General features: G+C 46.7%; 2 pseudogenes across 1 annotated transcript in view; one reads left to right on the forward strand and one right to left on the reverse strand.

Moving 5' to 3' along the window:
• Nucleotides 1–2,602: 2,602 nt before the first annotated feature.
• LOC116361457 (GPALPP motifs-containing protein 1-like) lies at nt 2,603–10,744 on the reverse strand (annotated as a pseudogene).
• Nucleotides 10,745–10,793: 49 nt separating this feature from the next.
• Nucleotides 10,794–13,876, forward strand: part of LOC116361456 (general transcription and DNA repair factor IIH helicase subunit XPB-like) — a 91,432-nt pseudogene continuing 88,349 nt past the window's right edge. The window contains exon 1 of the transcript XR_004207598.1: nt 10,794–10,944. The product of XR_004207598.1 is annotated as a general transcription and DNA repair factor IIH helicase subunit XPB-like (transcript). The remainder of the gene's footprint in view (nt 10,945–13,876) is intronic.

Here is a 13,876-nt window from a genome sequence, read left to right on the forward strand (position 1 = left end):
CACCATATAAAGGGGCAGGGCAGCACCATATAAAGGGGCAGGGCAGCACCATATAAAGGGGTAGCACCATATAAAGGGGGCAGCACCATATAAAGGGGCAGCACCATATAAAGGCAGCACCATATTAAAGGGCACACCATATAAAGGGCAGGCAAGCACCATATAAAGGGGTAGCACCATATAAAGGGCAGCACCATATAAAGGGGCGCACCATATAAAGGGTAGCACCATATAAAGGGGTAGCACCATATAAAGGGGCAGGGCAGCAACCATATAAAGGGTAGCACCATATAAAGGGGCAGGGCAGCACCATATAAAGGGGCAGCACCATATAAAGGGGCAGCACCATATAAAGGGGTAGGGCAGCACCATATAAAGGGGTAGGGCCAGCACCATATAAAGGGGGCAGCACCATATAAAGGGGTAGGGCAGCACCATATAAAGGGGGTAGGGCAGCACCATATAAAGGGGCAGGGCAGCACCATATAAAGGGGCAAGGGCAGCACCATATAAAGGGGCAGCACCATATAAAGGGGCAGCACCATATAAAGGGGCAGCAACCATATAAAGGGGCAGGGCAGCACCATATAAAGGGGCAGCACCATATAAAGGGGCAGCACCATATAAAGGGCAGCACCGTATAAAGGGGCAGCACCATATAAAGGGCAGCACCATATAAAGGGGCAGGGCAGCACCATATAAAGGGGCAGGGCCAGCACCATATAAAGGGGCAGCACCATATAAAGGGGCATCACCATATAAAGGGGCAGCACCATATAAAGGGGTAGCACCATATTAAAGGGGCAGCACCATATAAAGGGGCAGCACCATATTAAAGGGGCAGCACCATATAAAGGGGTAGCACCATATAAAGGGGCAGCACCATATAAAGGGGCAGCACCATATAAAGGGGGCAGCACCATATAAAGGGGTAGCACCATATAAAGGGGTAGGGCAGCACCATATAAAGGGGTAGCACCATATAAAGGGGCAGCACCATATAAAGGGGCAGCACCATATAAAGGGGCAGCACCATATAAAGGGGCAGGGCAGCACCATATAAAGGGGTAGCACCATATAAAGGGGCAGCACCATATAAAGGGGCAGCACCATATAAAGGGGCAGGGCAGCACCATATAAAGGGGCAGCACCATATAAAGGGGCAGCACCATATAAAGGGGCAGGGCAGCACCATATAAAGGGGTAGCACCATATAAAGGGGCAGCACCATATAAAGGGGCAGCACCATATAAAGGGGTAGCACCATATAAAGGGGTAGCACCATATAAAGGGGTAGCACCATATAAAGGGCAGGGCAGCACCATATAAAGGGGTAGCACCATATAAAGGGGCAGGGCAGCACCATATAAAGGGGTAGCACCATATAAAGGGGCAGGGGCAGCACCATATAAAGGGGTAGCACCATATAAAGGGGTAGCACCATATAAAGGGGCAGGGGCAGCACCATATAAAGGGGCAGCACCATATAAAGGGGCAGCACCATATAAAGGGGCAGCACCATATAAAGGGGTAGCACCATATAAAGGGGCAGCACCATATAAAGGGGCAGCACCATATAAAGGGGCAGCACCATATAAAGGGGCAGGGCAGCACCATATAAAGGGGCAGCACCATATAAAGGGGTAGGGTAGCACCATATAAAGGGGTAGCACCATATAAAGGGGCAGCACTAGCCTACATGGCCTTCAGAGAAATGGTGCAGTGACAAAACCTCTCAGGGACATACCCAAATCTAACTGCCTGGAGCTCAGGCCCTAAAATGACATACCCAAATCTAACTGCCTGGAGCTCAGGCCCTAAAATGACATACCCAAATCTAACTGCCTGTAGCTCAGGCCCTAAAATGACATACCCAAATCTAACTGCCTGTAGCTCAGGCCCTAAAATGACATACCCAAATCTAACTGCCTGGAGCTCAGGCCCTAAAATGACATACCCAAATCTAACTGCCTGTAGCTCAGGCCCTAAAATGACATACCCAAATCTAACTGCCTGTAGCTCAGGCCCTAAAATGACATACCCAAATCTAACTGCCTGTAGCTCAGGCCCTAAAATGACATACCCCAAATCTAACTGCCTGTAGCTCAGGCCCTAAAATGACATGAAATGTAAGTTTACAGACTCCCAGGAATGTCATACATGATGGATCATTAGCTTACAGTTCAAGTTAAGAAATAACAAACCCGTTGCCGTGAGTTTTGTTAATGTGTGTGCTCCTCAAACAATAGGTCCGGTCCAGTCAAAAACGTGATTTACGGTGTTTATACAGTTGGAATTATACTGTGAAATTGTTACAAAATATGATAATGCCCTTTCAGTGTAAGAGCTGTTTGTAAAGACCTCCTGAAATGCCAGCCTGTTTTTGGTGGGGGTGGAGTTTTGACCAGTTAGTAGACCAATAAGAAAGACAGTTCCAAACCTCTCTGCCAATGACAGATTTGTTTCACCTCCCCACTCAGACCCCTCCCCACTCAGACCCCTCCCCACTCAGACCACTCCCCACTCAGACCACTCCCCACTCAGACCCCTCCCAGACAGTCCTAGTAAAATTCTTGCTTGAAAAATGACTCTTCGCTAAGAACCTATTTTTGCTCATTTATTTTGTTGCATTTTAATTGAAAACAAATCACAGTAATGTCCTTAACTGTTCCCCAGAAATGATTTGCTATTAAGATGAAGAAAAAAAACAGCTGCGCATCGGACCTTTAAAATAACTAAAAGAATGAGGGAGGTCCCGTGTGTCTCAGTTGGTTAGAGCATCGGACCTTTTAAAGAACTAAAAGAATGAGCGAGGTCCCGTGTGTCTCAGTTGGTTAGAGCATCAGACCTTTTAAAGAACTAAAAGAATGAGGGAGGTCCCGTGTGGCTCAGTTGGTTAGAGCATCGGACCTTTTAAAGAACTAAAAGAATGAGCGAGGTCCCGTGTGTCTCAGTTGGTTAGAGCATCGGACCTTTTAAAGAACTAAAAGAATGAGCGAGGTCCCGTGTGTCTCAGTTGGTTAGAGCATCGGACCTTTTAAAGAACTAAAAGAATGAGCGAGGTCCCGTGTGTCTCAGTTGGTTAGAGCATCGGACCTTTTAAAGAACTAAAAGAATGAGCGAGGTCCCGTGTGTCTCAGTTGGTTAGAGCATCGGACCTTTTAAAGAACTAAAAGAATGAGCGAGGTCCCGTGTGTCTCAGTTGGTTAGAGCATCGGACCTTTTAAAGAACTAAAAGAATGAGCGAGGTCCCGTGTGTCTCAGTTGGTTAGAGCATCGGACCTTTTAAAGTACTAAAAGAATGAGCGAGGTCCCGTGTGTCTCAGTTGGTTAGAGCATCGGACCTTTTAAAGAACTAAAAGAATGAGCGAGGTCCCGTGTGTCTCAGTTGGTTAGAGCATCGGACCTTTTAAAGTACTAAAAGTCAACCTGGAACGTTCCCGTCAATCATTGACTGGGTCAGGTGACCAAAAAATGTCCAATCCTGAGCTATCGTCTCAGAGGAACATTTTCTCCTTGCTGTGTCCGAAGCGTGTGTTGAGCTCCTGGGACTTCTTCAACAGACGTTGTTTCTGAGCCTCATCAAACTTGTTGACTTGCAAGTCCTGGTCCCTGTCAAACGCTCGTCTCTCCACCGGCTTGGCTCCCTCGTCCAGTTTCCTCTTCTTCATCTGCTTCTCGTGGAGACTGATCAGAGACTCGCCACGCTTGGTTTCCTAACAGAGAGGAGAGAGAAAGACAAAGTCATTTTGACAACTAATGGTCAGTAGACATCTTGGTCTAGTCTCCGGGTCAATAGACATCTTGGTCTAGTCTCCGGGTCAGTAGACATCTTGGTCTAGTCTCCGGGTCAGTAGACATCTTGGTCTAGTCTCCGGGTCAGTAGACATCTTGGTCTAGTCTCCGGGTCAGTAGACATCTTGGTCTAGTCTCCGGGTCAGTAGACATCTTGGTCTAGTCTCCGGGTCAGTAGACATCTTGCTCTAGTCTCCGGGTCAGTAGACATCTTGCTCTAGTCTCCGGGTCAGTAGACATCTTGGTCTAGTCTCCGGGTCAGTAGACATCTTGGTCTAGTCTCCGGGTCAGTAGACATCTTGGTCTAGTCTCCTGGTTGTAAATGCCATAGTGAGATCTTTGTACAGGTCAGTAGACATCTTGGTCTAGTCTCCTGGTTGTAAATGCCATAGTGAGATCTTTGTACAGGTCAGTAGACATCTTGGTCTAGTCTCCTGGTTGTAAATGCCATAGGGAGATCTTCGTACAGGTCAGTAGACATCTTGGTCTAGTCTCCGGGTCAGTAGACATCTTGGTCTAGTCTCCTAGTTGTAAATGCCATAGGGAGATCTTCGTACAGATCATGTAGTTGTTGAACAGACAAAGAGGCTCGACTACTTACGTTGTATTTGGACACTTTCTCAGCCATCTGTAACTCTTTGTGAGACAGTTGAGGGACCGGTTCTGTTTCTTCACTCTCCTTTCCTTCCAGTCGTTCCTGTTGAGAGAGAGACAGAGAGACAGAGAGAGACACAGACAGAGAGACAGAGAGAGAGACACAGACAGAGAGAGACACAGAGAGAGAGAGAGAGAGAGAGAGAGACACAGAGAGAGACACAGAGAGAGAGAGACAGAAAGAGAGACACAGACAGAGAGACACAGACAGAGAGAGACACAGACAGAGAGAGACACAGACAGAGAGAGACACAGACAGAGAGAGACACAGACAGAGAGAGACACAGACAGAGAGAGACACAGAGAGAGAGAGACACAGAGAGAGAGAGACTCAGAGAGAGAGAGAGAGAGAGAGACAGACAGACACAGAGAGAGAGAGACAGAAAGAGAGACACAGAGAGAGAGACAGAAAGAGAGACAGAGAGACATAGAGAGAGACACACACACAGGGAGAGAGAGACAGACAGAGAGAGACGGAGAGACACAGACAGAGAGAGAGACAGAGAGAGAGACAGACAGAGAGACACAGAGAGAGACACAGAGAGAGACACAGAGAGACACAGACAGAGAGAGACACAGACAGAGAGACAGAGAGAGACAGAGAGACACAGAGACACAGAGAGACACAGAGAGAGACACAGAGAGAGAGAGAGAGACAGAGACACAGAGACACAGACAGAGACACAGACACAGAGAGACAGAGAGAGAGACACAGACAGAGAGACACAGAGAGACACACAGAGAGAGAGAGACACAGAGAGACAGAGAGACACAGACAGAGACAATTATAAAGTCAGTCCAGTAGCGTGAAATCCCTACAGAAATGTGTCGCCTGTTCAGAACCAGAATCAGTGTTTCCTACCCTGAGTTTGCGTTCTCGGTCAGCAGGGGTGTCGGTCCAGAGGGATCGGTCCTTGCTCTCCGGTCCAGCCCTCTTCTTGAAGGTTCTGGCCCCAAGCCCGATGTGCTGCAGCGTTGGAGGAAGCTCTGTCATCCAGGTCTCTCGCACCACGTCCTCCGGACCATTCTGCCAATCAACCATCACAGACAAGGCTGTCAACTCATTCTACCATCTGACCTGGGGTCTGTTCATTAGAGGAGGCTGTCAACTCATTCTACCATCTGACCTGGGGTCTGTTCATAGAGGAGGCTGTCAACTCATTCTACCATCTGACCTGGGGTCAGTTCAGTAGGAGGCTGTCAACTCATTCTACCATCTGACCTGGGGTCTGTTCTGTAGGAGGCTGTCAACTCATTCTACCAACACACCCCAGTACATCTGACCTGGGGTCAGTTCTGTAGGAGGCTGTCAACTCATTCTACCATCTGACCTGGGGTCAGTTCTGTAGGAGGCTGTCAACTCATTCTACCATCTGACCTGGGGTCAGTTCTGTAGGAGGCTGTCAACTCATTCTACCATCTGACCTGGGGTCAGTTCTTTAGGAGGCTGTCAACTCATTCTACCAACACACCCCAGTACATCTGACCTGGGGTCAGTTCAGTAGGAGGCTGTCAACTCATTCTACCATCTGACCTGGGGTCAGTTCATTAGGAGGCTGTTAACTCATTCTACCATCTGACCTGGGGTCTGTTCATTAGGAGGCTGTCAACTCATTCTACCATCTGACCTGGGGTCAGTTCATTAGGAGGCTGTTAACTCATTCTACCATCTGACCTGGGGTCTGTTCATTAGGAGGCTGTCAACTCATTCTACCATCTGACCTGGGGTCAGTTCATTAGGAGCCTGTCAACTCATTCTACCATCTGACCTGGGGTCTGTTCATTAGGAGGCTGTCAACTCATTCTACCATCTGACCTGGGGTCTGTTCATTAGGAGGCTGTCAACTCATTCTACCATCTGACCTGGGGTCAGTTCATTAGGAGCCTGTCAACTCATTCTACCATCTGACCTGGGGTCAGTTCATTAGGAGGCTGTCAACTCATTCTACCATCTGACCTGGGGCCTGTTCTGTAGGAGGCTGTCAACTCATTCTACCATCTGACCTGGGGTCAGTTCTGTAGGAGGCTGTCAACTCATTCTACCATCTGACCTGGGGTCAGTTCTGTAGGAGGCTGTCAACTCATTCTACCATCTGACCTGGGGTCAGTTCTTTAGGAGGCTGTCAACTCATTCTACCAACACACCCCAGTACATCTGACCTGGGGTCAGTTCTGTAGGAGGCTGTCAACTCATTCTACCATCTGACCTGGGGTCAGTTCTGTAGGAGGCTGTCAACTCATTCTACCATCTGACCTGGGGTCAGTTCTGTAGGAGGCTGTCAACTCATTCTACCATCTGACCTGGGGTCAGTTCTTTAGGAGGCTGTCAACTCATTCTACCAACACACCCCAGTACATCTGACCTGGGGTCAGTTCAGTAGGAGGCTGTCAACTCATTCTACCATCTGACCTGGGGTCAGTTCATTAGGAGGCTGTTAACTCATTCTACCATCTGACCTGGGGTCTGTTCATTAGGAGGCTGTCAACTCATTCTACCATCTGACCTGGGGTCAGTTCATTAGGAGGCTGTTAACTCATTCTACCATCTGACCTGGGGTCTGTTCATTAGGAGGCTGTCAACTCATTCTACCATCTGACCTGGGGTCAGTTCATTAGGAGCCTGTCAACTCATTCTACCATCTGACCTGGGGTCTGTTCATTAGGAGGCTGTCAACTCATTCTACCATCTGACCTGGGGTCTGTTCATTAGGAGGCTGTCAACTCATTCTACCATCTGACCTGGGGTCAGTTCATTAGGAGCCTGTCAACTCATTCTACCATCTGACCTGGGGTCAGTTCATTAGGAGGCTGTCAACTCATTCTACCATCTGACCTGGGGCCTGTTCTGTAGGAGGCTGTCAACTCATTCTACCATCTGACCTGGGGTCAGTTCTGTAGGAGGCTGTCAACTCATTCTACCAACACACCCCAGTACATCTGACCTGGGGTCAGTTCTGTAGGAGGCTGTCAACTCATTCTACCATCTGACCTGGAGTCAGTTCAGTAGGAGCAAACGTGGGAAAATGATTTGAAATAAGAGGAATTCAAATTTGTCCTATTACACAGTTTAAAAAAAACATTTAGCACGACTGAACACTACGTATGAGAAGCAGCCAATTAGCATGTCCCTAAGGGTACCACCTGGTGGCGGTGTCGAGCACCATAAAGATGAACGAATTACTGGTCAGTTTATCAGAAACAACTCAACAGTAAACATGTCGTCCTCCACTAACGATGCAGCCCCCCCCCCCCCCGAGATGTAGAATAAGAGTCTAGATGTAGAATAAGAGTCTAGATGTAGAATAAGAGTCTAGATATAGAATAAGAGTCTAGATATAGAATAAGAGTCTAGATGTAGAATAAGAGTCTAGATGTAGAATAAGAGTCTAGATGTAGAATAAGAGTCTAGATGTAGAATAAGAGTCTAGATGTAGAATAAGAGTCTAGATGTAGAATAAGAGTCTAGATGTAGAATAAGAGTCTAGATGTAGAATAAGAGTCTAGATGTAGAATAAGAGTCTAGATGTAGAATAAGAGACTAGATGTAGAATAAGAGTCTAGATGTAGAATAAGAGTCTAGATGTAGAATAAGAGTCTAGATGTAGAATAAGAGACTAGATGTAGAATAGGAGTCTAGATGTAGAATAAGAGTCTAGATGTAGAATAAGAGTCTAGATGTAGAATAAGAGTCTAGATGTAGAATAAGAGACTAGATGTAGAATAAGAGTCTAGATGTAGAATAAGAGTCTAGATGTAGAATAAGAGTCTAGATGTAGAATAAGAGTCTAGATGTAGAATAAGAGTCTAGATGTAGAATAAGAGTCTAGATGTAGAATAAGAGAATAGATGTAGAATAAGAGTCTAGATGTAGAATAAGAGTCTAGATGTAGAATAAGAGTCGAGATGTAGAATACGAGTCTAGATGTAGAACAAGTGGCGGTGAGGTTCTCACATCTGCTCCTGTCAGTCTGTCCTTCATCTTCTGAGCTCTGCGTTCGATGTCCAGAGCCACGGAGTCCCGGATGGCACCAAGAGCAGGCATGGGTCCGATCACCTCTTCATCCTCCTCCTCCTCCTCTTCATCACCGCTGGAGGGTTCCGCTGTGTAGCCCGGTGGCAGGGCTGGCAGAGGGAAATCATCCTCACCATCATCATCTTCATCATCATCAGATGCCGGTCTGTGAAATCCTGGGGGTAAGGCTGGGCCAATACACCTGGCCTAGGGGAGGTCAATCAATCAATCAACTCAAACCAATAAATACATTTACATGCTATTTGAAAATGCATGACTGACAGCATTTAATATGTCTGTTTAAAGCAGGGAGAACTAGCTGACATATCATTGAATATGTCTGTTTAAAGTAGAGAGAACTAGCTGACATATCATTTAATATGTCTGTTTAAAGTAGAGAGAACTAGCTGACATATCATTTAATATGTCTGTTTAAAGCAGAGAGAACTAGCTGACATATCATTTAATATGTCTGTTTAAAGCAGAGAGAACTAGCTGACATATCATTGAATATGTCTGTTTAAAGCAGAGAGAACTAGCTGACATATCATTGAATATGTCTGTTTAAAGCAGAGAGAACTAGCTGACATATCATTGAATATGTCTGTTTAAAGTAGAGAGAACTAGCTGACATATCATTTAATATGTCTGTTTAAAGCAGGGAGAACTAGCTGACATATCATTTAATATGTCTGTTTAAAGCAGGGAGAACTAGCTGACATATCATTTAATATGTCTGTTTTAAGCAGAGAGAACTAGCTGACATATCATTTAATATGTCTGTTTAAAGCAGGGAGAACTAGCTGACATATCATTTAATATGTCTGTTTAAAGTAGCGAGAACTAGCTGACATATCATTTAATATGTCTGTTTTAAGCAGAGAGAACTAGCTGACATATCATTTAATATGTCTGTTTAAAGCAGAGAGAACTAGCTGACATATCAATTAATATGTCTGTTTAAAGCAGAGAGAACTAGCTGACATATCATTGAATATGTCTGTTTAAAGTAGAGAGAACTAGCTGACATATCATTGAATATGTCTGTTTAAAGCAGAGAGAACTAGCTGACATATCATTTAATATGTCTGTTTAAAGCAGAGAGAACTAGCTGACATATCATTGAATATGTCTGTTTAAAGTAGAGAGAACTAGCTGACATATCATTGAATATGTCTGTTTAAAGCAGAGAACTAGTTGACATATCATTTAATATGTCTGTTTAAAGCAGAGAGAACTAGCTGACACATCATTTAATATGTCTGTTTAAAGTAGCGAGAACTAGCTGACATATCATTTAATATGTCTGTTTTAAGCAGAGAGAACTAGCTGACATATCATTTAATATGTCTGTTTAAAGCAGGGAGAACTAGCTGACATATCATTTAATATGTCTGTTTAAAGCAGGGAGAACTAGCTGACATATCATTTAATATGTCTGTTTAAAGCAGGGAGAACTATCTGTTTAAAGCAGAGAGAACTAGTTGTGTTGTCTTGGTTACCTCTCTGGTGAAGCCTGTGGCTTTGAGAACCCAGGAGGAAGAGCTGGTCCGAAGAAACCATCATCATCATCATCATCGTCATCCTCAAGCCTTCTACTCACCGCCTCTTCCACTCTGTGTTGTTTTCTACAGAATGATGCAGACAGTCCAGTTCAGGCATTTTACATGCGCGTTCCTTCAAAAACAATGAGGAAATAAACGTGTTTGATGTTAGTTTGAAATGTCGAAGTGATTGTAAATGTGTTACTCTGCGGTGGGTCCATCCTTGGTCGTCCCGCTACCGTGACCGTGTTTGCTGCTCGTCTTGCTTCGTCTCTTGATCACCTCCTCCTCTTGGCCAAATTCATCCTCCGAGCTGGAGAGCAACTCCGGTTTGTATCCGGGAGGCAGCGCAGGACCTGCAACTATTGGAGAAGACAGCACATCCTAGGTAGGAAAATACCAAAAACAGACACTAGCTTTTTTCGATTTAACAATACAGTATAAAGCAGAAAGATAACTAAGGCATGAATATGACAGCATAGTATCTGATGACACTAGTCATGGCCAAAAATCATGTGGATTTAAACCACTACTAACTTTACTCACATCCTTCCTCGTCATCAGATTCATCATTGCTGCTTTTTCTGAACGACGGTGGTAAGGCAGGTCCGATTAAATCATCGTCTGACATGATTACCGATTATTAATAAGCTATTTTTTTACAACAATAAACACCTCGACGAGAACGAAAAAAACGACACCGAAACCCGTATAATCTAATCTGACCTCTAACACCGGAAGTAAACAATATCGACATCCAATCAACAAGCGGAATTCATAGATCACATGATCATTTCCGCACAAGGAGGAAACCGAGTTGGTCGGGTCGCAGTTGCTTGTTGTTGTTTCTCACTTGTCGTTTAACATGGTTTGACGAAGCAAGTTGTTTTCGGGAACAAGCTGCTAATATCATGGGGAAGAAAGATAGGGGAGATCGGGGTGAGTATCTAGTTGTTCCCGGAAATTGAATGTTACTCCAGCTCATGTTGCGTATCAGTCGGTGTTGTGATGGCAATTATAACATGATGCTGAAGCATGGGAGACAGACATGCATTCTGTGTAACAGTACCGAACCATTGTACCTAGCTAATGCCTATAGTAGCTAGCAAGTACCTATAGCAGTAGTATAGTAGCTAGCAAGTACCTATAGCATAGTATAGTAGCTAGCAAGTACCTATAGTATAGCAATATTGTAGCTAGCAAGTACCTATAGCATAGTATAGTAGCTAGCAAGTACCTATAGCATAGTATAGCACTAGTATAGTAGCTAGCAAGTACCTATAGCATAGTATAGCAGTAGTATGGTAGTTAGCAGGTACCTATAGCAGCAGTATAGTAGCTAGCAAGTACCTATAGCATAGTATAGCAGTAGTATAGTAGCTAGCAAGTACCTATAACATAGTATAGCAGTAGTATAGTAGCTAGCAAGTACCTGTAGCATAGTATAGCAGTAGTATAGTAGTTAGCAAGTACCTATAGCATAGCAGTAGTATAGTAGCTAGCAAGTACCTATAGTATAGCAATAGTATAGCAGTAGTATAGTAGCTAGCAAGTAACTATAGCAGTAGTATAGTAGCTAGCTAATACCTGTAGTAGTGGTAGTATAGTAGCAGGCTAGTACCTATAGTATAGCAGTAGTATAGTAGCTAGCTAATACCTGTAGTAGTAGTAGTATAGTAGCAGGCTAGTACCTATAGCATAGTATAGCAGTAGTATAGTAGATTTGATTTGATAGTAGTAGTAGTAGTAGCTAGCAAGTGCCTGTAGTATAGTAGCTAGGAAAACAAACTAACTTAAAGATGCTGCAGACTGCCTTAGTCTGGAGACCCGACGTAGGGCAGACATGAGCGTTTGGATCAGGGACGTTCCCACTAACGACCTCTACAAAGCCAGAATGTTGAATATAATGACATCTGAATGTACTTTGCCATTTGTCTGTGCAGTGTTTTGTTTGTTTTACAGGTAGGAATGTGAGACAATATTTCCACAGGAAAGTAGAATGAAATCAACTTTTCAAAGTGCTGGTAGAGCATTCAGATGTCTGTCACCTGAAACATGAGGAACGTCCTCCTCAGCCTGAAGTGTCCCTGCTAGCGTAGTGTCCAACGTCCTCCTCAGCCTGAAGTGTCCCTGCTAGCGTAGTGTCAAACGTCCTCCTCAGCCTGAAGTGTCCCTGCCAGCGCAGTGTCAAACGTCCTCAGCCTGAAATGTCCCTGCCAGCGCAGTGTCAAACGTCCTGAGTCTGAAGTGTCCCTGCCAGCGCAGTGTCAAACGTCCTCCTCAGCCTGAAGTGTCCCTGCCAGCGCAGTGTCAAACGTCCTCCTCAGCCTGAAGTGTCCCTGCCAGCGCAGTGTCAAACGTCCTCCTCAGCCTGAAGTGTCCCTGCCAGCGCAGTGTCAAACGTCCTCCTCAGCCTGAAGTGTCCCTGCCAGCACAGTGTCAAACGTCCTCCTCAGCCTGAAGTGTCCCTGCCGGCGCAGTGTCAAACGTCCTCCTCAGCCTGAAGTGTCCCTGCCAGCGCAGTGTCAAACGTCCTCCTCAGCCTGAAGTGTCCCTGCCAGCATAGTGTCCCTGCCAGCGTAGTGTCAAACATCCTCCTCAGCCTGAAGTGTCCCTGCCAGCGTAGTGTCCCTGTCAGCGTAGTGTCAAACGTCCTCCTCAGCCTGAAGTGTCCCTGCCAGCGTAGTGTCAAATGTCCTCCTCAGCCTGAAGTGTCCCCACCAGCGTAGTGCCAAACGTCCTCCTCAGCCTGAAGTGTCCCTGCCAGCGTAGTGTCCCTGCCAGCGTAGTGCCAAACGTCCTCAGCCTGAAGTGTCCCTGCCAGCGTAGTGTCCCTGCCAGCGTAGTGTCCCCGCCAACGTAGTGTCCCCGCCAGCGTAGTGTCAAATGTCCTCAGCCTGAAGTGTCCCTGCCAGCGCAGTGTCAAACGTCCTCCTCAGCCTGAAGTGTCCCTGCCAGCGCAGTGTCAAACGTCCTCCTCAGCCTGAAGTGTCCCTGCCAGCGCAGTGTCAAACGTCCTCCTCAGCCTGAAGTGTCCCTGCCAGCGCAGTGTCAAACGTCCTCCTCAGCCTGAAGTGTCCCTGCCAGCACAGTGTCAAACGTCCTCCTCAGCCTGAAGTGTCCCTGCCGGCGCAGTGTCAAACGTCCTCCTCAGCCTGAAGTGTCCCTGCCAGCGCAGTGTCAAACGTCCTCCTCAGCCTGAAGTGTCCCTGCCAGCATAGTGTCCCTGCCAGCGTAGTGTCAAACATCCTCCTCAGCCTGAAGTGTCCCTGCCAGCGTAGTGTCCCTGTCAGCGTAGTGTCAAACGTCCTCCTCAGCCTGAAGTGTCCCTGCCAGCGTAGTGTCAAATGTCCTCCTCAGCCTGAAGTGTCCCCACCAGCGTAGTGCCAAACGTCCTCCTCAGCCTGAAGTGTCCCTGCCAGCGTAGTGTCCCTGCCAGCGTAGTGCCAAACGTCCTCAGCCTGAAGTGTCCCTGCCAGCGTAGTGTCCCTGCCAGCGTAGTGTCCCCGCCAACGTAGTGTCCCCGCCAGCGTAGTGTCAAATGTCCTCAGCCTGAAGTGTCCCTGCCAGCGCAGTGTCAAACGTCCTCCTCAGCCTGAAGTGTCCCTGCCAGCGCAGTGTCAAACGTCCTCCTCAGCCTGAAGTGTCCCTGCCAGCGCAGTGTCAAACGTCCTCCTCAGCCTGAAGTGTCCCTGCCAGCGCAGTGTCAAACGTCCTCCTCAGCCTGAAGTGTCCCTGCCAGCACAGTGTCAAACGTCCTCCTCAGCCTGAAGTGTCCCTGCCAGCGCAGTGTCAAACGTCCTCCTCAGCCTGAAGTGTCCCTGCCAGCATAGTGTCCCTGCCAGCGTAGTGTCAAACGTCCTCCTCAGCC

This window comes from Oncorhynchus kisutch, unplaced genomic scaffold (genome assembly GCF_002021735.2).
Source record: "Oncorhynchus kisutch isolate 150728-3 unplaced genomic scaffold, Okis_V2 scaffold697, whole genome shotgun sequence".
Taxonomy (NCBI): domain Eukaryota; kingdom Metazoa; phylum Chordata; class Actinopteri; order Salmoniformes; family Salmonidae; genus Oncorhynchus; species Oncorhynchus kisutch.